This window comes from Dunckerocampus dactyliophorus, chromosome 10, assembly GCF_027744805.1.
Source record: "Dunckerocampus dactyliophorus isolate RoL2022-P2 chromosome 10, RoL_Ddac_1.1, whole genome shotgun sequence".
Classification (NCBI taxonomy): domain Eukaryota; kingdom Metazoa; phylum Chordata; class Actinopteri; order Syngnathiformes; family Syngnathidae; genus Dunckerocampus; species Dunckerocampus dactyliophorus.
This window is the reverse complement of record NC_072828.1, coordinates 6,875,459-6,901,043: the sequence shown is the minus strand read 5'-3', so window position 1 is coordinate 6,901,043 and position 25,585 is coordinate 6,875,459. Positions and strand designations below refer to the sequence as shown.

Sequence of the window (25,585 nt, the reverse complement as noted above, 5' to 3'; positions counted from 1 at the left end):
GAAGGAGACAGGATGAAGTTGTTCATTGCTTTGTGTGCATCATATGAACAAATAAGTAAGTTTGATGATTATTTTGTGTTTTAAGAGTGTTTAATCTTGAAGATTTCATTTATATTGGTGTTCCAATACCCGCACGGTGCAGGGGTGAAAACATGTCACTATGAGTGGGGATTCCCTCGAAAATCAAGCTTTGTCATTGGTTGTACAGTATATATTAGTTGGTTGCTTACACCAACATTGAGGCAGCAGAGTATAGAAGTGTAACACGTATAGCTCATAGACAAACCTTTTACAAACCTGCACCCAGGTTAGTGTATGTTTAAGTGCCTGCAGCCTCACACACTCACATACAAACAACAGCAAATGTGGAACTGTTTTTTCATGAGCACCTTTTGTGAAAGTGTGCTCCTGTGAAAATAGATTAGTGAGAAATTCATATTAAAGTTGATAAAGTTAATATCGTTAATAAATTAATGGGGGAATTTCAGACATTTCATTCAATAAGAACTGTGGTTAGCGCCCTCACACACTTTTATGGCCCTTAAAAGCATTTTAATTGTTAGGAACCGTAATCGAAACAAGGATTCGGAATCAGGACCGGAATCATTCAAATACAAGCAATGTCCGACCTTTCTTGTAGCCATACAGCCAAACGACACAATCACACATAATTCCTCCTTCCAGGAAGCTTTCTGACATGCGAGGTGAGTGTGCCGCGGCCAGCCAGCAGCTTCACATCACTTGTCAGAACCTTTAGTCCAGGGCGACGCAGGAGAGCGCCTCTTTTGGTGCGGAGGTGTCGGCACTGGAGAGGCAGCTGAAGGTCAAGCTCAGAGAGGCCATGCAGCTGCAGGGTCACAGCGATGCTGAGAAAGTAGAGCTCTTCTCCAGGCACGGAAGCATGACTAAGGGACTATTAAGGACAATTGTAATGTCTTGAGGAACTCTAGTCTGTCCATGTTGGTGCATTCAGGGTTGTAGAGCTGGTGGACACAGTACAGCACCTACGCAGCCAAAACAACGAGAAGTACTCCACCATCAGTAGCATGCAGACCAGCTTGGACATGATGGTGAGACGTGAACAATCAGGATTGGGGGTTGGAGATCGAATTGGTTTAACACTTCTAAAGTAGGGGCAGTCTGGGCAATTTCAGGCTCCTGTTGTTGGTTTGACCATTGTCGTTTCCTGCTCAGGAGATGAGGAGAACTGAGGACAGTCATTGAGAATGGCTAGCATTGATCCTTGACAAGCACAAAGACTGCATTTTTCAACATGTCTTCAGATTGTCTCTAGAATCTCAATCATCCAGATCAGGCAAAACCATAAAGGTTGAATCGAGGCGATTGGACTTTTCTTTTTTGTTGAAGACGCTTCACCTTTCGTTCAAAAGGCTTCTTCACTTTACAGCAGTTTAGAACTGAAGAAATCTGTTGGACGAAAGGTGAAATGTCTCAACAAACAAGGACAGTCTTTTTGCCTCAATTTCACCTTTGCGAAGTGTTCAAACCACACATACAAAACATTTTGCACCCTAAGCAAGAATCATACCCCTATGAGCCCTGTACAATGGAATAGAACTCCAATCAAAAAATTCAGACACAACTGGAAAAAGGCTTCTTTCTATCATAATGACTTTACAAAATCAACCCTTAGCGTGAAAGTGAGCAAGCAGAACTTAGGCCCTCCTGAACTGTTGGCTGCTTTCTTGTCCAAACCACTGAATCAAAACAAATGACAACAACTCAATCATGACTAATTTACTATACCTGGTCATAGAGTTGCAACTCAAGGGCTCGTCCGGCATTTGAACCCGAGACCTCTTGCACCCGAAGCGAGAATCATACCCCTAGACCAACAAGCCCTGTGTTAAAAGTCGAAGTATGTAAATCTGGGACCCTTCCCGCTCCCAGATTTGTTGAACAGATTTCGAGCAGCTTGGTTTGGCCGATTACATTTTACATTGGATCAAATAGGGTCTCCCCGTGTTGACCGAGCCCTCCAGTAGCCCTCTTCCAGTCATTGAGAATGGCTAGCATTGATGCTTGACTAGCACAAAGACTGCATTGTTCAACATGTCTTCAGACTGTCTCTCGATTTTCAGTCATCCAGATCAGGCAAAACCACAAAGGTTGAATCGAGGCGATTGGACTTTTCTTGTTTGTTGAAGACGCTTCACCTTTTGTTCAAAAGGCTTCTTCAGTTTACAGCAGTTTAGAACTGAAGAATGGTTTTGGAAATTAAAGACAGTTCATGCTTGCCTCCAAACATGAACTCAGCTACAATCAGTCTCCTGCTGAAACCGGATAAGGACCCAACACTACCTTCCAGTTATCGTCCAATTTCACTGATTAATGCAGATCTTAAAAAAATATGCAAAGCGTTAGCTATCAGGCTGGAAAAAGTTACCCCTCATATAATACACCCTGATCAATCAGGATTTATCAAGGGGAGAAACTCAACTAGCAATGTACGCCGTCTAATCAATCTGATTGATTACTCTATCATCCATAATTTAGAAACCACAATTGTCTCATTAGATGCTGAAAAAGCATTTGACAGAGTAAACTGGAAATTTCTCTTTGCAACACTACAAAAATTTGGCTTTGGAGATTCATTTAGAACATGGATTAAAATATACTGCTCAAAAAAATTAGAGGAACACTTCAAAAACACATCAGATCTAAACTGGGGGAAAAATGATCTTGAATATATTTCCTGACAATAATTGGGTGATGTATTAGTAACAAAATGATGCCACATAATTTGATAGAAATGAAAATGATCACCCTATAGAGGGGGGAAATCAAAGACACCCCAAAAATGAGGGGCATCTGCTTGGGCGCCGGGCGGGGAGCCGCTCCTCTTGTGGGCCCTGTTGTGCGGTGCTTGCTTCTCTGACCCTCCTTGGCGCCTCTGGCTTGCGTGCTTCGTGGGTGTGGCCGTGCTCTGCTCGATGTGGGGTCCGGTGCTCTTGTGGTCGCCGTGGTGTTGCTATGGCGCTGTGGACGCTATCTCCAGTGGGGCTCCGGTGTTGGGGGGCGCTGGAGGTATCGCCTCAGGGGGGTTGGGTGGACCGGACTGGGCATCCTGGCGGGCCGGGTAGGGCCTGTGGTGTGTCCTGCGGCCTGTGGCTCGCCCGAGCCTGGGCTGTGGTGGGTGGCCGGTCGGTCATGTGTCCTTGGTCCCCTCCTGCTCGGTTTGGGTGGCGTTGGGGTATGGGGCCCCCGTCCTTCCTGTTCCACTGCACCACCTCACATCCATATAGGACTTTGGGGGGTGGCCTACGGTCGGGTTGGGGAGGGGAGCTGCCTTGCGGGGGCCCGCTGGGGGTTTCTGCTTTGCCGGGCGCTTGGGCGTTTGTCGCTGCTGGTCTTTGTGCTCTACTGGTCCGCTGTCTGTGTCCTCGCCTCCCCCGGTCTGTCTGCGGGCTTGTCGGGGGTGGGGCTCCGGTGCGCGGGTGGTGCGCTGTCGGCTCTGGTGGCATGTGGCTGGTCTGGCTTCTGGTGGCTGGTGGGGTCCGCCGGCTGGTCTGCTGCTGGTCTCGCCTTCTCGGCTCTGGTGCTTGGCCTCCCTGCGGCTTGGGGTGCAGTGCTCCCTCTCCCTCTACGGGGTTTGCTGCCCCGCGGGTGTCGGTTGGCGCTGTGTGGTGGTTCGCCTGGCTGCTCGCCCGTTTTCCCGCCCACTTGCTCATTTTCCCGACTTCCTCCTCGCTGACTCCTCTGTCTGCCTTGCTGGTGGCGTCCTACCGTTGGGAGGGTGTGGCCTGGTGTCTTCCTGCTCCCCGGCGGTCCGCGCTCTCCACGCCTGGGTTCTGGATTGTATGTCTGTCTCCGCTGCTCTTTGGGTTACCAACGGGGGATAGGGCAAGGCTTCCGGGTGTCGGGCAGTCGACCACTGTGTGTGTGCGTGTGTGTGTGTATGCCTGTGCGTGCGTGTGTGTGTGTGCACGTGGGTGTGTAGGAGTGTGTATGTGCGTGTGTGTGTGTGTGTGTGTGTGTGTGTGTATTTTTATTTATTTATTTATTTTAGTTATTTTTGGGGGCAGGGGGCATACAGGGGTTTGCTCCGTGGGGTCGGGTGCTGGGTGATACATCTCTGCCACCCGTGCCTCCGCCGGGTGGGTGGAGGGTGTGCCTCCTGCATCCCTGGGCGGGGCGGCCCTTTGGCTGGAGTTGGCCCGGGGCGGGCCGGGCTCCGCTCCCTGGGGGTGGGGGTGGTGGTGGTGGGGGGGATTGGCGCTCCCAGCGTGGGTGGACTTCTTTCCGGTTGTGGGGGCGTCTCTGGGCCTGGCGGTTTGTGGCCCCCGGTACTCGTCTTGCTTTTGTGGGGTGTGATATCTCGCTGGTCTCAGGGGTTAGCTGTCCTCCGGCCCGCCGGCGCCCTGTCTTTGGCTGGAATTACCTCTCTGTGGCCCCTTGCTGGTCTTCCGGGGGGGGAGGACTCTCTGGGCTGGCTCTTGGGGCATTTATCTTCGTGCTGCCTGCCCCTGTGGGCCTGGTGGCCTTCTGGCCGCGGGGGCTCGGCCTAGCTATTTGGGGCGGGGCTCTCTGGGAGGTGGAGGGCGGCCCCTTTCATTTCATGCATTCTCATCCCACACATTCTTGCACCTTTATATATATATATGAAGTCTTCCTCACATACAGAGATACCTGTACATATGCACACTCACAGTACATACGTACTTCCCCACATTACTCACTGAGTTAACCAGGGTGTTATTATGTTGTTGGTTTTATTACAGCAACGGTGATATCAGCAGTATGATTATAGTTTTTTTTACAATGATGTGCATTACGGTAATTATCTTTCTGTTCACTATCATAGATCATCATTTTATTACTACAATTATGTGTGACTGTTTCAATACAGTATTGTCGTTGTGATCACTATCATAGTTCATCATTTCATGACTACTATTATGTGTGATTTTCTCAATGCAGCATTGTCATTGTGGTTGTTGATATTATTTTGTCCTTTGTCCTGATGTCCTTGTTCGTCTTTATAGTTGTCACAGACATTTATTTGCTGATGTAGTTCTGTATGTTTCTGTTGTTCTGTTCTTGTTGTCACAATTGTTGTTGTTGCTGCTGTTGTCCTTGTCTCTTGTCTCTTTTTTTTTGTCCCCCTCTTATCCTCGCACTCCCCCTCTGTTTCTCTTCTTCTCTGTCCCCTCCGGTCGCTCCAAATTTGCTTAATAACAAGCATCTGAGTCAAACAAATTCTGTATAATAGGGGAATTGTATATCACACTTCTCCCTGGCAGAGTAAATCTGTTAAGCACTTGACGGCATTTAGATCTGCAATTCTATCTGCTTTAAAGGCTGAACAGGACAGGGGTAAAACAACAACAACAAAAAAAAAAGAACGGAAGAAATCTTTTGGACGAAAGGTGAAATGTCTCAACAAACAAGGACAGTCTTTTTGCCTCAATTTCACCTTTGCGAAGAGTGTTCAAACCACACACACAAAACATTTTGCAACCTAAGCAAGAATCATACCTGTAGGAGCACTGTACAATGAAACTGAACTGCAATCAGACAAATTCAGACAGAACTCGAAAAAGGCTTCTTTCTCTAGTAATGACTTTACAAAATCAACCCCTTGTGTGAAGGTGAGCAAGCGGAATTGAGGCCCTCCTGAACTGTTGGCTGCTTTCTTGTCGAAACCACTGAATCAAGACAAATGACAACCACGACTAATTTACTATACCTGGGCATAGAAGTTCAATTCAAGGGCTCGTCCGGGATTTGAACCAGGGACCTCTCGCACCCTAAGCGAGAATCATATCCCTAGACCAACGAGCCCTGTATTAAAAGTTGAAGTATGTAAATATAGAACCGCATCCGCCCCAAGATGTATTGACCAGATTTCGAGGAGCTAGGTTTGGCCAATGACATTTTACATTGAATCAAATAGGGTCTTCCCATGTTGACCGAGCCCTCCAGTAGCCCTCTTCCAGTCATTGAAAATGGCTAGCATTGATGCTTGACTAGCACAAAGACTGCATTATTCAACATGTCTTCAGACTGTCTCTCGATTCTCAGTCATCCAGATCAGGCAAAACCACAAAGGTTGAATCGAGGCGATTGGACTTTTCTTGTTTGTTGAAGACGCTTCACCTTTCGTTCAAAAGGCTTCTTCAGTTTACAGCAGTGCAGAACTGAAGAAATCTTTTGGACAAAGGTGAAATGTCTCAACAAACAAGGACAGTCTTTTTGCCTCAATTTCACCTTTGCGAAGAGTGTTCAAACCACATACACAAAACATTTTGCAGCCTAAGCAAGAATCATACCTGTAGGAGCACTGTACAATGAAACTGAACTGCAATCAGACAAATTCAGACACAACTGGAAAAAGGCTTCTTTCTATCGTAATGACTTTACAAAATCAACCCCTTGTGTGAAGGTGAGCAAGCGGAAATGAGGCCCTCCTGAACTGTTGGCTGCTTTCTTGTCCAAACCACTGAATCAAGACAAATGACAACCACGACTAATTTACTATACCTGGGCATAGAAGTTCAATTCAAGGGCTCGTCCGGGATTTGAACCCGGGACCTCTCGCACCCTCAGCGAGAATCATACCCCTAGACCAACAAGCCCTGTATTAAAAGTTGAAGTATGTAAATCCAGGACCCCACATGCTCCCAGATTTGTTGACCAGATTTCGAGCAGCTCGGTTTGGGCGAATCATACGCCTAGACCAATGAGCCCTATACTAAAAGTTGAAGTATGTAAATCTAGAACCGCACCCGCCCCAAGATGTGTTGAGCAGATTTCGAGCAGCGAGGTTTGGCCAATTACATTTTACATTGAATCAAATAGGGTCTTCCCATGTTGACCGAGCCCTCCAGTAGCCCTCTTCCAGTCATTGAAAATGGCTAGCATTGATGCTTGACTAGCACAAAGACTGCATTATTCAACATGTCTTTCGACTGTCTCTCGATTCTCAGTCATCCAGATCAGGCAAAACCACAAAGGTTGAATCGAGGCGATTGGACTTTTCTTGTTTGTTGAAGACGCTTCACCTTTCGTTCAAAAGGCTTCTTCAGTTTACAGCAGTTCAGAAGAAGAAATCTTTTGGACGAAAGGTGAAATGTCTCAACAAACAAGTACAGTCTTTTTGCCTCAATTTCACCTTTGCGAAGTGTTCAAACCACACACACAAAACATTTTGCACCCTAAGCAAGAATCATACCTGTAGGAGCACTGTACAATGAAACTGAACTGCAATCAGACAAATTCAGACACAACTGGAAAAAGGCTTATTTCTATCGTAATGACTTTACAAAATCAACCCCTTGTGTGAAGGTGAGCAAGCGGAATTGAGGCCCTCCTGAACTGTTGGCTGCTTTCTTGTCCAAACCACTGAATCAAGACAAATGACAACCACGACTAATTTACTATACCTGGGCATAGAAGTTCAATTCAAGGGCTCGTCCGGGATTTGAACCCGGGACCTCTCGCACCCAAAGCGAGAATCATACACCTCGACCAACAAGCCTTGTACCAACAGTTGAAGTATGTAAATCTATAACCGCATCCGCCCTAAGATGTGTTGACCAGATTTCGAGCAGCTAGGTTTGGCCAATTACATTTTACATTGAATCAAATAGGGTCTTCCCATGTTGACCGAGCCCTCCAGTAGCCCTCTTCCAGTCATTGAAAATGGCTAACATTGATGCTTGACTAGCACAAAGACTGCATTATTCAACATGTCTTCAGACTGTCTCTCGATTCTCAGTCATCCAGATCAGGCAAAACCACAAAGGTTGAATCGAGGCGATTGGACTTTTCTTGTTTGTTGAAGACGCTTCACCTTTCGTTCAAAAGGCTTCTTCAGTTTACAGCAGTGCAGAACTGAAGAAATCTTTTGGACAAAGGTGAAATGTCTCAACAAACAAGGACAGTCTTTTTGCCTCAATTTCACCTTTGCGAAGAGTGTTCAAACCACATACACAAAACATTTTGCACCCTAAGCAAGAATCATACCTGTAGGAGCACTGTACAATGAAACTGAACTGCAATCAGACAAATTCAGACACAACTGGAAAAAGGCTTCTTTCTATCGTAATGACTTTACAAAATCAACCCCTTGTGTGAAGGTGAGCAAGCGGAAATGAGGCCCTCCTGAACTGTTGGCTGCTTTCTTGTCCAAACCACTGAATCAAGACAAATGACAACCACGACTAATTTACTATACCTGGGCATAGAAGTTCAATTCAAGGGCTCGTCCGGGATTTGAACCCGGGACCTCTCGCACCCTCAGCGAGAATCATACCCCTAGACCAACAAGCCCTGTATTAAAAGTTGAAGTATGTAAATCCAGGACCCCACATGCTCCCAGATTTGTTGACCAGATTTCGAGCAGCTCGGTTTGGGCGAATCATACGCCTAGACCAACGAGCCCTATACTAAAAGTTGAAGTATGTAAATCTAGAACCGCACCCGCCCCAAGATGTGTTGAGCAGATTTCGAGCAGCGAGGTTTGGCCAATTACATTTTACATTGAATCAAATAGGGTCTTCCCATGTTGACCGAGCCCTCCAGTAGCCCTCTTCCAGTCATTGAAAATGGCTAGCATTGATGCTTGACTAGCACAAAGACTGCATTATTCAACATGTCTTTCGACTGTCTCTCGATTCTCAGTCATCCAGATCAGGCAAAACCACAAAGGTTGAATCGAGGCGATTGGACTTTTCTTGTTTGTTGAAGACGCTTCACCTTTCGTTCAAAAGGCTTCTTCAGTTTACAGCAGTTCAGAAGAAGAAATCTTTTGGACGAAAGGTGAAATGTCTCAACAAACAAGTACAGTCTTTTTGCCTCAATTTCACCTTTGCGAAGTGTTCAAACCACACACACAAAACATTTTGCACCCTAAGCAAGAATCATACCTGTAGGAGCACTGTACAATGAAACTGAACTGCAATCAGACAAATTCAGACACAACTGGAAAAAGGCTTCTTTCTATCGTAATGACTTTACAAAATCAACCCCTTGTGTGAAGGTGAGCAAGCGGAATTGAGGCCCTCCTGAACTGTTGGCTGCTTTCTTTTCCAAACCACTGAATCAAGACAAATGACAACCGCGACTAATTTACTATACCTGGGCAAAGAAGTTCAATTCAAGGGCTCGTCCGGGATTTGAACCCGGGACCTCTCGCACCCAAAGCGAGAATCATACGCCTAGACCAACGAGCCCTGTACTAAAAGTTGAAGTATGTAAATCTAGAACCGCACCCGCCCCAAGATGTGTTGAGCATATTTCGAGGAGCTAGGTTTGGCCAATGACATTTTACATTGAATCAAATAGGGTCTTCCCATGTTGACCGAGCCCTCCAGTAGCCCTCTTCCAGTCATTGAAAATGGCTAGCATTGATGCTTGACGAGCACAAAGACTGCATTATTCAACATGTCTTCAGACTGTCTCTCGATTCTCAGTCATCCAGATCAGGCAAAACCACAAAGGTTGAAGAGAGGCGATTGGACTTTTCTTGTTTGTTGAAGACGCAGGACCCCACCTGCTCCCACATTTGTTGAGCAGATTTCGAGCAGCTAGGTTTGGCCACTTACATTATCCATTGGATCTTGTCCAAACCACTGAATCAAGAAGAATGAAAACCACTCAATCATGACTAATTTCCTGTTCCTGGGTATACACTTTCAACTTAAGTGCTCGTCCGGGATTTCAACCCGGGACCTCTCACATCCTAAGCGAGAATCATACCCCTAGACCAACGAGCCCTGTATTAAAAGTTGAAGTATGTAAATCCAGGACCCCACATGCTCCCAGATTTGTTGACCAGATTTCGAGCAGCTAGGTTTGGCCAATTACATTTTACATTGAATCAAATAGGGTCTTCTCATGTTGACCGAGCCCTCCAGTAGCCCACTTCCAGTCATTGAGAATAGCTAGCATTGATGCTTGACTAGCAAAAAGACTGCATTATTCAACATGTCTTCAAACTGTCTCTCGATTCTCAGTCATCCAGATCAGGCAAAACCACAAAGGTTGAATCGAGGCGATTGGACTTTTCTTGTTTGTTGAAGACGCTTCACCTTTCGTTCAAAAGGCTTCTTCAGTTTACAGCAGTGCAGAACTGAAGAAATCTTTTGGACAAAGGTGAAATGTCTCAACAAACAAGGACAGTCTTTTTGCCTCAATTTCACCTTTGCGAAGAGTGTTCAAACCACATACACAAAACATTTTGCACCCTAAGCAAGAATCATACCTGTAGGAGCACTGTACAATGAAACTGAACTGCAATCAGATAAATTCAGACACAACTGGAAAAAGGCTTCTTTCTATCGTAATGACTTTACAAAATCAACCCCTTGTGTGAAGGTGAGCAAGCGGAAATGAGGCCCTCCTGAACTGTTGGCTGCTTTCTTGTCCAAACCACTGAAACAAGACAAATGACAACCACGACTAATTTACTATACCTGGGCATAGAAGTTCAATTCAAGGGCTCGTCCGGGATTTGAACCCGGGACCTCTCGCACCCTAAGCGAGAATCATACCCCTAGACCAACAAGCCCTGTATTAAAAGTTGAAGTATGTAAATCCAGGACCCCACATGCTCCCAGATTTGTTGACCAGATTTCGAGCAGCTCGGTTTGGGCGAATCATACGCCTAGACCAACGAGCCCTATACTAAAAGTTGAAGTATGTAAATCTAGAACCGCACCCGCCCCAAGATGTGTTGAGCAGATTTCGAGCAGCGAGGTTTGGCCAATTACATTTTACATTGAATCAAATAGGGTCTTCCCATGTTGACCGAGCCCTCCAGTAGCCCTCTTCCAGTCATTGAAAATGGCTAGCATTGATGCTTGACTAGCACAAAGACTGCATTATTCAACATGTCTTTCGACTGTCTCTCGATTCTCAGTCATCCAGATCAGGCAAAACTACAAAGGTTGAAGAGAGGCGATTGGACTTTTCTTGTTTGTTGAAGACGCAGGACCCCACCCGCTCCCACATTTGTTGAGCAGATTTCGAGCAGCTAGGTTTGGCCACTTACATTTTCCATTGGATCAAATAGGGTATTCCCGTGTTGACCGAGAAGATGCGATTGCATTGTTCAAAATGCCTTCAGACTGTCTCTCGATTGTCAGTCATCCAGATCAGGCAAAACCACAAAGGTTGAATCGAGACAATTGGACTTTTCTTGTTTGTTGAAGACGATTACCTTTTGTTCAAAAGGCTTCTTTTGTTTCCAGCAGTTAAGAACTGAAGAAATCTTTTGGACGAAAGGTGAAATGTCTCAACAAACAAGGACAGTCTTTTTGCCTCAATTTCACCTTTGCGAAGAGTGTTCAAACCACACGCACAAAACATTTTGCACCCTAAGCAAGAATCATACCTGTAGGAGCACTGTACAATGAAACTGAACTGCAATCAGACAAATTCAGACAGAAATGGGAAAAAGGCTTCTTTCTCTCCTAATGACTTTACAAAATCAACCCCTTGTGTGAAGGTGAGCAAGCGGAATTGAGGCCCTCCTGAACTGTTGGCTGCTTTCTTGTCCAAACCACTGAATCAAGACAAATGACAACCACTCAATCATGACAAATTTCCTGTACGTGGCTATAGAGTTTCAACTCAAGGGCTCGTCCGGGATTCGACCTCTCGCACTCTAAGCGAGAATCATACCCCTAGACCAACGAGCCCTGTGTTAAAAGTTGAAGTATGTAAATCCAGGACCCCACATGCTCCCAGATTTGTTGACCAGATTTCGAGCAGCTCGGTTTGGCCGAATCATACGCCTAGACCAACGAGCCCTGTACTAACAGTTGAAGTATGTAAATCTAGAACCGCACCCGCTCCCACATTTGTTGAGCAGATTTCGAGCAGCTAGGTTTGGCCAATTACATTTTACATTGAATCAAATAGGGTCTTCTCATGTTGACCGAGCCCTCCAGTAGCCCACTTCCAGTCATTGAGAATAGCTAGCATTGATGCTTGACTAGCACAAAGACTGCATTATTCAACATGTCTTCAGACTGTCTCTCGATTCTCAGTCATCCAGATCAGGCAAAACCACAAAGGTTGAATCGAGGCGATTGGACTTTTCTTGTTTGTTGAAGACGCTTTACCTTTCGTTCAAAAGGCTTCTTCAGTTTACAGCAGTTCAGAAGAAGAAATCTTTTGGACGAAAGGTGAAATGTCTCAACAAACAAGTACAGTCTTTTTGCCTCAATTTCACCTTTGCGAAGTGTTCAAACCACACACACAAAACATTTTGCACCCTAAGCAAGAATCATACCTGTAGGAGCACTGTACAATGAAACTGAACTGCAATCAGACAAATTCAGACACAACTGGAAAAAGGCTTCTTTCTATCGTAATGACTTTACAAAATCAACCCCTTGTGTGAAGGTGAGCAAGCGGAATTGAGGCCCTCCTGAACTGTTGGCTGCTTTCTTTTCCAAACCACTGAATCAAGACAAATGACAACCGCGACTAATTTACTATACCTGGGCAAAGAAGTTCAATTCAAGGGCTCGTCCGGGATTTGAACCCGGGACCTCTCGCACCCAAAGCGAGAATCATACGCCTAGACCAACGAGCCCTGTACTAAAAGTTGAAGTATGTAAATCTAGAACCGCACCCGCCCCAAGATGTGTTGAGCATATTTCGAGGAGCTAGGTTTGGCCAATGACATTTTACATTGAATCAAATAGGGTCTTCCCATGTTGACCGAGCCCTCCAGTAGCCCTCTTCCAGTCATTGAAAATGGCTAGCATTGATGCTTGACGAGCACAAAGACTGCATTATTCAACATGTCTTCAGACTGTCTCTCGATTCTCAGTCATCCAGATCAGGCAAAACCACAAAGGTTGAAGAGAGGCGATTGGACTTTTCTTGTTTGTTGAAGACGCAGGACCCCACCTGCTCCCACATTTGTTGAGCAGATTTCGAGCAGCTAGGTTTGGCCACTTACATTATCCATTGGATCTTGTCCAAACCACTGAATCAAGAAGAATGAAAACCACTCAATCATGACTAATTTCCTGTTCCTGGGTATACACTTTCAACTTAAGTGCTCGTCCGGGATTTCAACCCGGGACCTCTCACATCCTAAGCGAGAATCATACCCCTAGACCAACGAGCCCTGTATTAAAAGTTGAAGTATGTAAATCCAGGACCCCACATGCTCCCAGATTTGTTGACCAGATTTCGAGCAGCTAGGTTTGGCCAATTACATTTTACATTGAATCAAATAGGGTCTTCTCATGTTGACCGAGCCCTCCAGTAGCCCACTTCCAGTCATTGAGAATAGCTAGCATTGATGCTTGACTAGCAAAAAGACTGCATTATTCAACATGTCTTCAAACTGTCTCTCGATTCTCAGTCATCCAGATCAGGCAAAACCACAAAGGTTGAATCGAGGCGATTGGACTTTTCTTGTTTGTTGAAGACGCTTCACCTTTCGTTCAAAAGGCTTCTTCAGTTTACAGCAGTGCAGAACTGAAGAAATCTTTTGGACAAAGGTGAAATGTCTCAACAAACAAGGACAGTCTTTTTGCCTCAATTTCACCTTTGCGAAGAGTGTTCAAACCACATACACAAAACATTTTGCACCCTAAGCAAGAATCATACCTGTAGGAGCACTGTACAATGAAACTGAACTGCAATCAGATAAATTCAGACACAACTGGAAAAAGGCTTCTTTCTATCGTAATGACTTTACAAAATCAACCCCTTGTGTGAAGGTGAGCAAGCGGAAATGAGGCCCTCCTGAACTGTTGGCTGCTTTCTTGTCCAAACCACTGAATCAAGACAAATGACAACCACGACTAATTTACTATACCTGGGCATAGAAGTTCAATTCAAGGGCTCGTCCGGGATTTGAACCCGGGACCTCTCGCACCCTAAGCGAGAATCATACCCCTAGACCAACAAGCCCTGTATTAAAAGTTGAAGTATGTAAATCCAGGACCCCACATGCTCCCAGATTTGTTGACCAGATTTCGAGCAGCTCGGTTTGGGCGAATCATACGCCTAGACCAACGAGCCCTATACTAAAAGTTGAAGTATGTAAATCTAGAACCGCACCCGCCCCAAGATGTGTTGAGCAGATTTCGAGCAGCGAGGTTTGGCCAATTACATTTTACATTGAATCAAATAGGGTCTTCCCATGTTGACCGAGCCCTCCAGTAGCCCTCTTCCAGTCATTGAAAATGGCTAGCATTGATGCTTGACTAGCACAAAGACTGCATTATTCAACATGTCTTTCGACTGTCTCTCGATTCTCAGTCATCCAGATCAGGCAAAACTACAAAGGTTGAAGAGAGGCGATTGGACTTTTCTTGTTTGTTGAAGACGCAGGACCCCACCCGCTCCCACATTTGTTGAGCAGATTTCGAGCAGCTAGGTTTGGCCACTTACATTTTCCATTGGATCAAATAGGGTATTCCCGTGTTGACCGAGAAGATGCGATTGCATTGTTCAAAATGCCTTCAGACTGTCTCTCGATTGTCAGTCATCCAGATCAGGCAAAACCACAAAGGTTGAATCGAGACAATTGGACTTTTCTTGTTTGTTGAAGACGATTACCTTTTGTTCAAAAGGCTTCTTTTGTTTCCAGCAGTTAAGAACTGAAGAAATCTTTTGGACGAAAGGTGAAATGTCTCAACAAACAAGGACAGTCTTTTTGCCTCAATTTCACCTTTGCGAAGAGTGTTCAAACCACACGCACAAAACATTTTGCACCCTAAGCAAGAATCATACCTGTAGGAGCACTGTACAATGAAACTGAACTGCAATCAGACAAATTCAGACAGAAATGGGAAAAAGGCTTCTTTCTCTCCTAATGACTTTACAAAATCAACCCCTTGTGTGAAGGTGAGCAAGCGGAATTGAGGCCCTCCTGAACTGTTGGCTGCTTTCTTGTCCAAACCACTGAATCAAGACAAATGACAACCACTCAATCATGACAAATTTCCTGTACGTGGCTATAGAGTTTCAACTCAAGGGCTCGTCCGGGATTCGACCTCTCGCACTCTAAGCGAGAATCATACCCCTAGACCAACGAGCCCTGTGTTAAAAGTTGAAGTATGTAAATCCAGGACCCCACATGCTCCCAGATTTGTTGACCAGATTTCGAGCAGCTCGGTTTGGCCGAATCATACGCCTAGACCAACGAGCCCTGTACTAACAGTTGAAGTATGTAAATCTAGAACCGCACCCGCTCCCACATTTGTTGAGCAGATTTCGAGCAGCTAGGTTTGGCCAATTACATTTTACATTGAATCAAATAGGGTCTTCTCATGTTGACCGAGCCCTCCAGTAGCCCACTTCCAGTCATTGAGAATAGCTAGCATTGATGCTTGACTAGCACAAAGACTGCATTATTCAACATGTCTTCAGACTGTCTCTCGATTCTCAGTCATCCAGATCAGGCAAAACCACAAAGGTTGAATCGAGGCGATTGGACTTTTCTTGTTTGTTGAAGACGCTTTACCTTTCGTTCAAAAGGCTTCTTCAGTTTACAGCAGTTCAGAACTGAAGAAATCTTTTGGACGAAAGGTGAAATGTCTCAACAAACAAGGACAGTCTTTTTGCCTCAATTTCACCTTTGCGAAGAGTGTTCAAACCACAAACACAAAACATTTTGCACCCTAAGCAAGAATCATACCTGTAGGAGCACTGTACAATGAAACTGAACTGCAATCAGACAAATTCAGACACAACTGGAAAAAGGCTTCTTTCTATCGTAATGACTTTACAAAATCAACCCCTTGTGTGAAGGTGAGCAAGCGGAATTGAGGCCCTCCTGAACTGTTGGCTGCTTTCTTTTCCAAACCACTGAATCAAGACAAATGACAACCGCAACTAATTTACTATACCTGGGCAAAGAAGTTCAATTCAAGGGCTCGTCCGGGATTTGAACCCGGGACCTCTCGCACCCAAAGCGAGAATCATACGCCTAGACCAACGAGCCCTGTACTAAAAGTTGAAGTATGTAAATCTAGAACCGCACCCGCCCCAAGATGTGTTGAGCATATTTCGAGGAGCTAGGTTTGGCCAATGACATTTTACATTGAATCAAATAGGGTCTTCCCATGTTGACCGAGCCCTCCAGTAGCCCTCTTCCAGTCATTGAAAATGGCTAGCATTGATGCTTGACGAGCACAAAGACTGCATTATTCAACATGTCTTCAGACTGTCTCTCGATTCTCAGTCATCCAGATCAGGCAAAACCACAAAGGTTGAAGAGAGGCGATTGGACTTTTCTTGTTTGTTGAAGACGCAGGACCCCACCTGCTCCCACATTTGTTGAGCAGATTTCGAGCAGCTAGGTTTGGCCACTTACATTATCCATTGGATCTTGTCCAAACCACTGAATCAAGAAGAATGAAAACCACTCAATCATGACTAATTTCCTGTTCCTGGGTATACACTTTCAACTTAAGTGCTCGTCCGGGATTTCAACCCGGGACCTCTCACATCCTAAGCGAGAATCATACCCCTAGACCAACGAGCCCTGTATTAAAAGTTGAAGTATGTAAATCCAGGACCCCACATGCTCCCAGATTTGTTGACCAGATTTCGAGCAGCTAGGTTTGGCCAATTACATTTTACATTGAATCAAATAGGGTCTTCTCATGTTGACCGAGCCCTCCAGTAGCCCACTTCCAGTCATTGAGAATAGCTAGCATTGATGCTTGACTAGCAAAAAGACTGCATTATTCAACATGTCTTCAAACTGTCTCTCGATTCTCAGTCATCCAGATCAGGCAAAACCACAAAGGTTGAATCGAGGCGATTGGACTTTTCTTGTTTGTTGAAGACGCTTCACCTTTCGTTCAAAAGGCTTCTTCAGTTTACAGCAGTGCAGAACTGAAGAAATCTTTTGGACAAAGGTGAAATGTCTCAACAAACAAGGACAGTCTTTTTGCCTCAATTTCACCTTTGCGAAGAGTGTTCAAACCACATACACAAAACATTTTGCACCCTAAGCAAGAATCATACCTGTAGGAGCACTGTACAATGAAACTGAACTGCAATCAGACAAATTCAGACACAACTGGAAAAAGGCTTCTTTCTATCGTAATGACTTTACAAAATCAACCCCTTGTGTGAAGGTGAGCAAGCGGAAATGAGGCCCTCCTGAACTGTTGGCTGCTTTCTTGTCCAAACCACTGAATCAAGACAAATGACAACCACGACTAATTTACTATACCTGGGCATAGAAGTTCAATTCAAGGGCTCGTCCGGGATTTGAACCCGGGACCTCTCGCACCCTCAGCGAGAATCATACCCCTAGACCAACAAGCCCTGTATTAAAAGTTGAAGTATGTAAATCCAGGACCCCACATGCTCCCAGATTTGTTGACCAGATTTCGAGCAGCTCGGTTTGGGCGAATCATACGCCTAGACCAACGAGCCCTATACTAAAAGTTGAAGTATGTAAATCTAGAACCGCACCCGCCCCAAGATGTGTTGAGCAGATTTCGAGCAGCGAGGTTTGGCCAATTACATTTTACATTGAATCAAATAGGGTCTTCCCATGTTGACCGAGCCCTCCAGTAGCCCTCTTCCAGTCATTGAAAATGGCTAGCATTGATGCTTGACTAGCACAAAGACTGCATTATTCAACATGTCTTTCGACTGTCTCTCGATTCTCAGTCATCCAGATCAGGCAAAACCACAAAGGTTGAATCGAGGCGATTGGACTTTTCTTGTTTGTTGAAGACGCTTCACCTTTCGTTCAAAAGGCTTCTTCAGTTTACAGCAGTTCAGAAGAAGAAATCTTTTGGACGAAAGGTGAAATGTCTCAACAAACAAGTACAGTCTTTTTGCCTCAATTTCACCTTTGCGAAGTGTTCAAACCACACACACAAAACATTTTGCACCCTAAGCAAGAATCATACCTGTAGGAGCACTGTACAATGAAACTGAACTGCAATCAGACAAATTCAGACACAACTGGAAAAAGGCTTCTTTCTATCGTAATGACTTTACAAAATCAACCCCTTGTGTGAAGGTGAGCAAGCGGAATTGAGGCCCTCCTGAACTGTTGGCTGCTTTCTTGTCCAAACCACTGAATCAAGACAAATGACAACCACGACTAATTTACTATACCTGGGCATAGAAGTTCAATTCAAGGGCTCGTCCGGGATTTGAACCCGGGACCTCTCGCACCCAAAGCGAGAATCATACACCTCGACCAACAAGCCTTGTACCAACAGTTGAAGTATGTAAATCTATAACCGCATCCGCCCTAAGATGTGTTGACCAGATTTCAAGCAGCTAGGTTTGGCCAATTACATTTTACATTGAATCAAATAGGGTCTTCCCATGTTGACCGAGCCCTCCAGTAGCCCTCTTCCAGTCATTGAAAATGGCTAACATTGATGCTTGACTAGCACAAAGACTGCATTATTCAACATGTCTTCAGACTGTCTCTCGATTCTCAGTCATCCAGATCAGGCAAAACCACAAAGGTTGAATCGAGGCGATTGGACTTTTCTTGTTTGTTGAAGACGCTTCACCTTTCGTTCAAAAGGCTTCTTCAGTTTACAGCAGTGCAGAACTGAAGAAATCTTTTGGACAAAGGTGAAATGTCTCAACAAACAAGGACAGTCTTTTTGCCTCAATTTCACCTTTGCGAAGAGTGTTCAAACCACATACACAAAACATTTTGCACCCTAAGCAAGAATCATACCTGTAGGAGCACTGTACAATGAAACTGAACTGCAATCAGACAAATTCAGACACAACTGGAAAAAGGCTTCTTTCTATCGTAATGACTTTACAAAATCAACCCCTTGTGTGAAGGTGAGCAAGCGGAAATGAGGCCCTCCTGAACTGTTGGCTGCTTTCTTGTCCAAACCACTGAATCAAGACAAATGACAACCACGACTAATTTACTATACCTGGGCATAGAAGTTCAATTCAAGGGCTCGTCCGGGATTTGAACCCGGGACCTCTCGCACCCTCAGCGAGAATCATACCCCTAGACCAACAAGCCCTGTATTAAAAGTTGAAGTATGTAAATCCAGGACCCCACATGCTCCCAGATTTGTTGACCAGATTTCGAGCAGCTCGGTTTGGGCGAATCATACGCCTAGACCAACGAGCCCTGTACTAACAGTTGAAGTATGTAAATCTAGAACCGCACCCGCTCCCACATTTGTTGAGCAGATTTCGAGCAGCTAGGTTTGGCCAATTACATTTTACATTGAATCAAATAGGGTCTTCTCATGTTGACCGAGCCCTGCAGTAGCCCACTTCCAGTCATTGAGAATAGCTAGCATTGATGCTTGACTAGCACAAAGACTGCATTATTCAACATGTCTTCAGACTGTCTCTCGATTCTCAGTCATCCAGATCAGGCAAAACCACAAAGGTTGAATCGAGGCGATTGGACTTTTCTTGTTTGTTGAAGACGCTTTACCTTTCGTTCAAAAGGCTTCTTCAGTTTACAGCAGTTCAGAACTGAAGAAATCTTTTGGACGAAAGGTGAAATGTCTCAACAAACAAGGACAGTCTTTTTGCCTCAATTTCACCTTTGCGAAGAGTGTTCAAACCACAAACACAAAACATTTTGCACCCTAAGCAAGAATCATACCTGTAGGAGCACTGTACAATGAAACTGAACTGCAATCAGACAAATTCAGACACAACTGGAAAAAGGCTTCTTTCTATCGTAATGACTTTACAAAATCAACACCTTGTGTGAAGGTGAGCAAGCGGAATTGAGGCCCTCCTGAACTGTTGGCTGCTTTCTTTTCCAAACCACTGAATCAAGACAAATGACAACCGCGACTAATTTACTATACCTGGGCAAAGAAGTTCAATTCAAGGGCTCGTCCGGGATTTGAACCCGGGACCTCTCGCACCCAAAGCGAGAATCATACGCCTAGACCAACGAGCCCTGTACTAAAAGTTGAAGTATGTAAATCTAGAACCGCACCCGCCCCAAGATGTGTTGAGCATATTTCGAGGAGCTAGGTTTGGCCAATGACATTTTACATTGAATCAAATAGGGTCTTCCCATGTTGACCGAGCCCTCCAGTAGCCCTCTTCCAGTAATTGAAAATGGCTAGCATTGATGCTTGACAAGCACAAAGACTGCATTATTCAACATGTCTTCAGACTGTCTCTCGATTCTCAGTCATCCAGATCAGGCAAAACCACAAAGGTTGAAGAGAGGCGATTGGATTTTTCTTGTTTGTTGAAGACGCAGGACCCCACCCGCTCCCACATTTGTTGAGCAGATTTCGAGCAGCTAGGTTTGGCCACTTACATTTTCCATTGGATCAAATAGGGTATTCCCGTGTTGACCGAGAAGAGGCGATTGCATTGTTCAAAATGCCTTCAGACTGTCTCTCGATTGTCAGTCATCCAGATCAGGCAAAGCCACAAAGGTTGAATCGAGACAATTGGACTTTTCTTGTTTGTTGAAGACGATTACCTTTCGTTCAAAAGGCTTCTTTTGTTTCCAGCAGTTAAGAACTGAAGAAATCTTTTGGACGAAAGGTGAAATGTCTCAACAAACAAGGACAGTCTTTTTGCCTCAATTTCACCTTTGCGAAGAGTGTTCAAACCACACACACAAAACATTTTGCACCCTAAGCAAGAATCATACCTGTAGGAGCACTGTACAATGAAACTGAACTGCAATCAGACAAATTCAGACAGAACTGGAAAAAGGCTTCTTTCTCTCGTAATGACTTTACAAAATCAACCCCTTGTGTGAAGGTGAGCAAGCGGAATTGAGGCCCTCCTGAACTGTTGGCTGCATTCTTGTCCAAACCACTGAATCAAGACAAATGACAACCACGACTAATTTACTATACCTAGGCATAGAAGTTCAATTCAAGGGCTCGTCCGGGATTTGAACCCGGGACCTCTCACACCCAAAGCGAGAATCATACGCCTAGACCAACGAGCCCTGTACTAAAAGTTGAAGTATGTAAATCTAGAACCGCACCCGCCCCAAGATGTGTTGAGCAGATTTCGAGCAGCGAGGTTTGGCCAATGACATTTTACATTGAATCAAATAGGGTCTTCCCATGTTGACCGAGCCCTCCAGTAGCCCTCTTCCAGTCATTGAAAATGGCTAGCATTGATGCTTGACTAGCACAAAGACTGCATTATTCAACTTGTCTTTCGACTGTCTCTCGATTCTCAGTCATCCAGATCAGGCAAAACCACAAAGGTTGAAGAGAGGCGATTGGACTTTTCTTGTTTGTTGAAGACGCAGGACCCCACCTGCTCCCACATTTGTTGAGCAGATTTCGAGCAGCTAGGTTTGGCCACTTACATTATCCATTGGATCTTGTCCAAACCACTGAATCAAGAAGAATGAAAACCACTCAATCATGACTAATTTCCTGTTCCTGGGTATACACTTTCAACTTAAGTGCTCGTCCGGGATTTCAACCCGGGACCTCTCACATCCTAAGCGAGAATCATACCCCTAGACCAACGAGCCCTGTATTAAAAGTTGAAGTATGTAAATCCAGGACCCCACATGCTCCCAGATTTGTTGACCAGATTTCGAGCAGCTAGGTTTGGCCAATTACATTTTACATTGAATCAAATAGGGTCTTCTCATGTTGACCGAGCCCTCCAGTAGCCCACTTCCAGTCATTGAGAACAGCTAGCATTGATGCTTGACTAGCAAAAAGACTGCATTATTCAACATGTCTTCAAACTGTCTCTCGATTCTCAGTCATCCAGATCAGGCAAAACCACAAAGGTTGAATCGAGGCGATTGGACTTTTCTTGTTTGTTGAAGACGCTTCACCTTTCGTTCAAAAGGCTTCTTCAGTTTACAGCAGTGCAGAACTGAAGAAATCTTTTGGACAAAGGTGAAATGTCTCAACAAACAAGGACAGTCTTTTTGCCTCAATTTCACCTTTGCGAAGAGTGTTCAAACCACATACACAAAACATTTTGCACCCTAAGCAAGAATCATACCTGTAGGAGCACTGTACAATGAAACTGAACTGCAATCAGACAAATTCAGACACAACTGGAAAAAGGCTTCTTTCTATCGTAATGACTTTACAAAATCAACCCCTTGTGTGAAGGTGAGCAAGCGGAATTGAGGCCCTCCTGAACTGTTGGCTGCTTTCTTGTCCAAACCACTGAATCAAGACAAATGACAACCACTCAATCATGACAAATTTCCTGTACGTGGCTATAGAGTTTCAACTCAAGGGCTCGTCCGGGATTCGACCTCTCGCACCCTAAGCGAGAATCATACCCCTAGACCAACGAGCCCTGTGTTAAAAGTTGAACTATGTAAATCCAGGACCCCACATGCTCCCAGATTTGTTGACCAGATTTCGAGCAGCTCGGTTTGGGCGAATCATACGCCTAGACCAACGAGCCCTATACTAAAAGTTGAAGTATGTAAATCTAGAACCGCACCCGCCCCAAGATGTGTTGAGCAGATTTCGAGCAGCGAGGTTTGGCCAATTACATTTTACATTGAATCAAATAGGGTCTTCCCATGTTGACCGAGCCCTCCAGTAGCCCTCTTCCAGTCATTGAAAATGGCTAGCATTGATGCTTGACTAGCACAAAGACTGCATTATTCAACATGTCTTTCGACTGTCTCTCGATTCTCAGTCATCCAGATCAGGCAAAACCACAAAGGTTGAATCGAGGCGATTGGACTTTTCTTGTTTGTTGAAGACGCTTCACCTTTCGTTCAAAAGGCTTCTTCAGTTTACAGCAGTTCAGAAGAAGAAATCTTTTGGACGAAAGGTGAAATGTCTCAACAAACAAGTACAGTCTTTTTGCCTCAATTTCACCTTTGCGAAGTGTTCAAACCACACACACAAAACATTTTGCACCCTAAGCAAGAATCATACCTGTAGGAGCACTGTACAATGAAACTGAACTGCAATCAGACAAATTCAGACACAACTGGAAAAAGGCTTCTTTCTATCGTAATGACTTTACAAAATCAACCCCTTGTGTGAAGGTGAGCAAGCGGAATTGAGGCCCTCCTGAACTGTTGGCTGCTTTCTTGTCCAAACCACTGAATCAAGACAAATGACAACCACGACTAATTTACTATACCTGGGCATAGAAGTTCAATTCAAGGGCTCGTCCGGGATTTGAACCCGGGACCTCTCGCACCCAAAGCGAGAATCATACACCTCGACCAACAAGCCTTGTACCAACAGTTGAAGTATGTAAATCTATAACCGCATCCGCCCTAAGATGTGTTGACCAGATTTCAAGCAGCTAGGTTTGGCCAATTACATTTTACATTGAATCAAATAGGGTCTTCCCATGTTGACCGAGCCCTCCAGTAGCCCTCTTCCAGTCATTGAAAATGGCTAACATTGATGCTTGACTAGCACAAAGACTGCATTATTCAACATGTCTTCAGACTGTCTCTCGATTCTCAGTCATCCAGATCAGGCAAAACCACAAAGGTTGAATCGAGGCGATTGGACTTTTCTTGTTTGTTGAAGACGCTTCACCTTTCGTTCAAAAGGCTTCTTCAGTTTACAGCAGTGCAGAACTGAAGAAATCTTTTGGACAAAGGTGAAATGTCTCAACAAACAAGGACAGTCTTTTTGCCTCAATTTCACCTTTGCGAAGAGTGTTCAAACCACATACACAAAACATTTTGCACCCTAAGCAAGAATCATACCTATAGGAGCACTGTACAATGAAACTGAACTGCAATCAGACAAATTCAGACACAACTGGAAAAAGGCTTCTTTCTATCGTAATGACTTTACAAAATCAACCCCTTGTGTGAAGGTGAGCAAGCGGAAATGAGGCCCTCCTGAACTGTTGGCTGCTTTCTTGTCCAAACCACTGAATCAAGACAAATGACAACCACGACTAATTTACTATACCTGGGCATAGAAGTTCAATTCAAGGGCTCGTCCGGGATTTGAACCCGGGACCTCTCGCACCCTCAGCGAGAATCATACCCCTAGACCAACAAGCCCTGTATTAAAAGTTGAAGTATGTAAATCCAGGACCCCACATGCTCCCAGATTTGTTGACCAGATTTCGAGCAGCTCGGTTTGGGCGAATCATACGCCTAGACCAACGAGCCCTATACTAAAAGTTGAAGTATGTAAATCTAGAACCGCACCCGCCCCAAGATGTGTTGAGCAGATTTCGAGCAGCGAGGTTTGGCCAATTACATTTTACATTGAATCAAATAGGGTCTTCCCATGTTGACCGAGCCCTCCAGTAGCCCTCTTCCAGTCATTGAAAATGGCTAGCATTGATGCTTGACTAGCACAAAGACTGCATTATTCAACATGTCTTTCGACTGTCTCTCGATTCTCAGTCATCCAGATCAGGCAAAACTACAAAGGTTGAAGAGAGGCGATTGGACTTTTCTTGTTTGTTGAAGACCCCACCCGCTCCCACATTTGTTGAGCAGATTTCGAGCAGCTAGGTTTGGCCACTTACATTTTCCATTGGATCAAATAGGGTATTCCCGTGTTGACCGAGAAGATGCGATTGCATTGTTCAAAATGCCTTCAGACTGTCTCTCGATTGTCAGTCATCCAGATCAGGCAAAACCACAAAGGTTGAATCGAGACAATTGGACTTTTCTTGTTTGTTGAAGACGATTACCTTTTGTTCAAAAGGCTTCTTTTGTTTCCAGCAGTTAAGAACTGAAGAAATCTTTTGGACGAAAGGTGAAATGTCTCAACAAACAAGGACAGTCTTTTTGCCTCAATTTCACCTTTGCGAAGAGTGTTCAAACCACACACACAAAACATTTTGCACCCTAAGCAAGAATCATACCTGTAGGAGCACTGTACAATGAAACTGAACTGCAATCAGACAAATTCAGACAGAAATGGGAAAAAGGCTTCTTTCTCTCCTAATGACTTTACAAAATCAACCCCTTGTGTGAAGGTGAGCAAGCGGAATTGAGGCCCTCCTGAACTGTTGGCTGCTTTCTTGTCCAAACCACTGAATCAAGACAAATGACAACCACTCAATCATGACAAATTTCCTGTACGTGGCTATAGAGTTTCAACTCAAGGGCTCGTCCGGGATTCGACCTCTCGCACTCTAAGCGAGAATCATACCCCTAGACCAACGAGCCCTGTGTTAAAAGTTGAAGTATGTAAATCCAGGACCCCACATGCTCCCAGATTTGTTGACCAGATTTCGAGCAGCTCGGTTTGGCCGAATCATACGCCTAGACCAACGAGCCCTGTACTAACAGTTGAAGTATGTAAATCTAGAACCGCACCCGCTCCCACATTTGTTGAGCAGATTTCGAGCAGCTAGGTTTGGCCAATTACATTTTACATTGAATCAAATAGGGTCTTCTCATGTTGACCGAGCCCTCCAGTAGCCCACTTCCAGTCATTGAGAATAGCTAGCATTGATGCTTGACTAGCACAAAGACTGCATTATTCAACATGTCTTCAGACTGTCTCTCGATTCTCAGTCATCCAGATCAGGCAAAACCACAAAGGTTGAATCGAGGCGATTGGACTTTTCTTGTTTGTTGAAGACGCTTTACCTTTCGTTCAAAAGGCTTCTTCAGTTTACAGCAGTTCAGAACTGAAGAAATCTTTTGGACGAAAGGTGAAATGTCTCAACAAACAAGGACAGTCTTTTT

At 44.8% G+C, this 25,585-nt stretch overlaps 12 non-coding genes across 12 annotated transcripts; all 12 read right to left on the bottom strand.

Annotated features, from left to right (window-relative positions):
• Positions 1-6,527: 6,527 nt before the first annotated feature.
• Positions 6,528-6,599, bottom strand: trnap-agg (transfer RNA proline (anticodon AGG)). Its single transcript has one exon. It is a non-coding gene; the product is annotated as a tRNA-Pro (tRNA).
• A 1,624-nt stretch (positions 6,600-8,223) lies between these two features.
• On the bottom strand, positions 8,224-8,295 carry trnap-agg (transfer RNA proline (anticodon AGG)). The gene has a single exon. It is a non-coding gene; the product is annotated as a tRNA-Pro (tRNA).
• An 830-nt stretch (positions 8,296-9,125) lies between these two features.
• trnap-ugg (transfer RNA proline (anticodon UGG)) lies at positions 9,126-9,197 on the bottom strand. The gene has a single exon. It is a non-coding gene; the product is annotated as a tRNA-Pro (tRNA).
• A 1,265-nt stretch (positions 9,198-10,462) lies between these two features.
• Positions 10,463-10,534, bottom strand: trnap-agg (transfer RNA proline (anticodon AGG)). The gene has a single exon. It is a non-coding gene; the product is annotated as a tRNA-Pro (tRNA).
• Positions 10,535-12,496: 1,962 nt separating this feature from the next.
• trnap-ugg (transfer RNA proline (anticodon UGG)) lies at positions 12,497-12,568 on the bottom strand. The gene has a single exon. It is a non-coding gene; the product is annotated as a tRNA-Pro (tRNA).
• A 1,265-nt stretch (positions 12,569-13,833) lies between these two features.
• Positions 13,834-13,905, bottom strand: trnap-agg (transfer RNA proline (anticodon AGG)). The gene has a single exon. It is a non-coding gene; the product is annotated as a tRNA-Pro (tRNA).
• A 1,966-nt stretch (positions 13,906-15,871) lies between these two features.
• Positions 15,872-15,943, bottom strand: trnap-ugg (transfer RNA proline (anticodon UGG)). Its single transcript has one exon. It is a non-coding gene; the product is annotated as a tRNA-Pro (tRNA).
• Positions 15,944-17,208: 1,265 nt separating this feature from the next.
• trnap-agg (transfer RNA proline (anticodon AGG)) lies at positions 17,209-17,280 on the bottom strand. The gene has a single exon. It is a non-coding gene; the product is annotated as a tRNA-Pro (tRNA).
• A 1,624-nt stretch (positions 17,281-18,904) lies between these two features.
• trnap-agg (transfer RNA proline (anticodon AGG)) lies at positions 18,905-18,976 on the bottom strand. Its single transcript has one exon. It is a non-coding gene; the product is annotated as a tRNA-Pro (tRNA).
• An 834-nt stretch (positions 18,977-19,810) lies between these two features.
• Positions 19,811-19,882, bottom strand: trnap-ugg (transfer RNA proline (anticodon UGG)). The gene has a single exon. It is a non-coding gene; the product is annotated as a tRNA-Pro (tRNA).
• A 948-nt stretch (positions 19,883-20,830) lies between these two features.
• trnap-ugg (transfer RNA proline (anticodon UGG)) lies at positions 20,831-20,902 on the bottom strand. The gene has a single exon. It is a non-coding gene; the product is annotated as a tRNA-Pro (tRNA).
• A 2,961-nt stretch (positions 20,903-23,863) lies between these two features.
• trnap-agg (transfer RNA proline (anticodon AGG)) lies at positions 23,864-23,935 on the bottom strand. Its single transcript has one exon. It is a non-coding gene; the product is annotated as a tRNA-Pro (tRNA).
• Between the last annotated feature and the right edge of the window lie 1,650 nt (positions 23,936-25,585).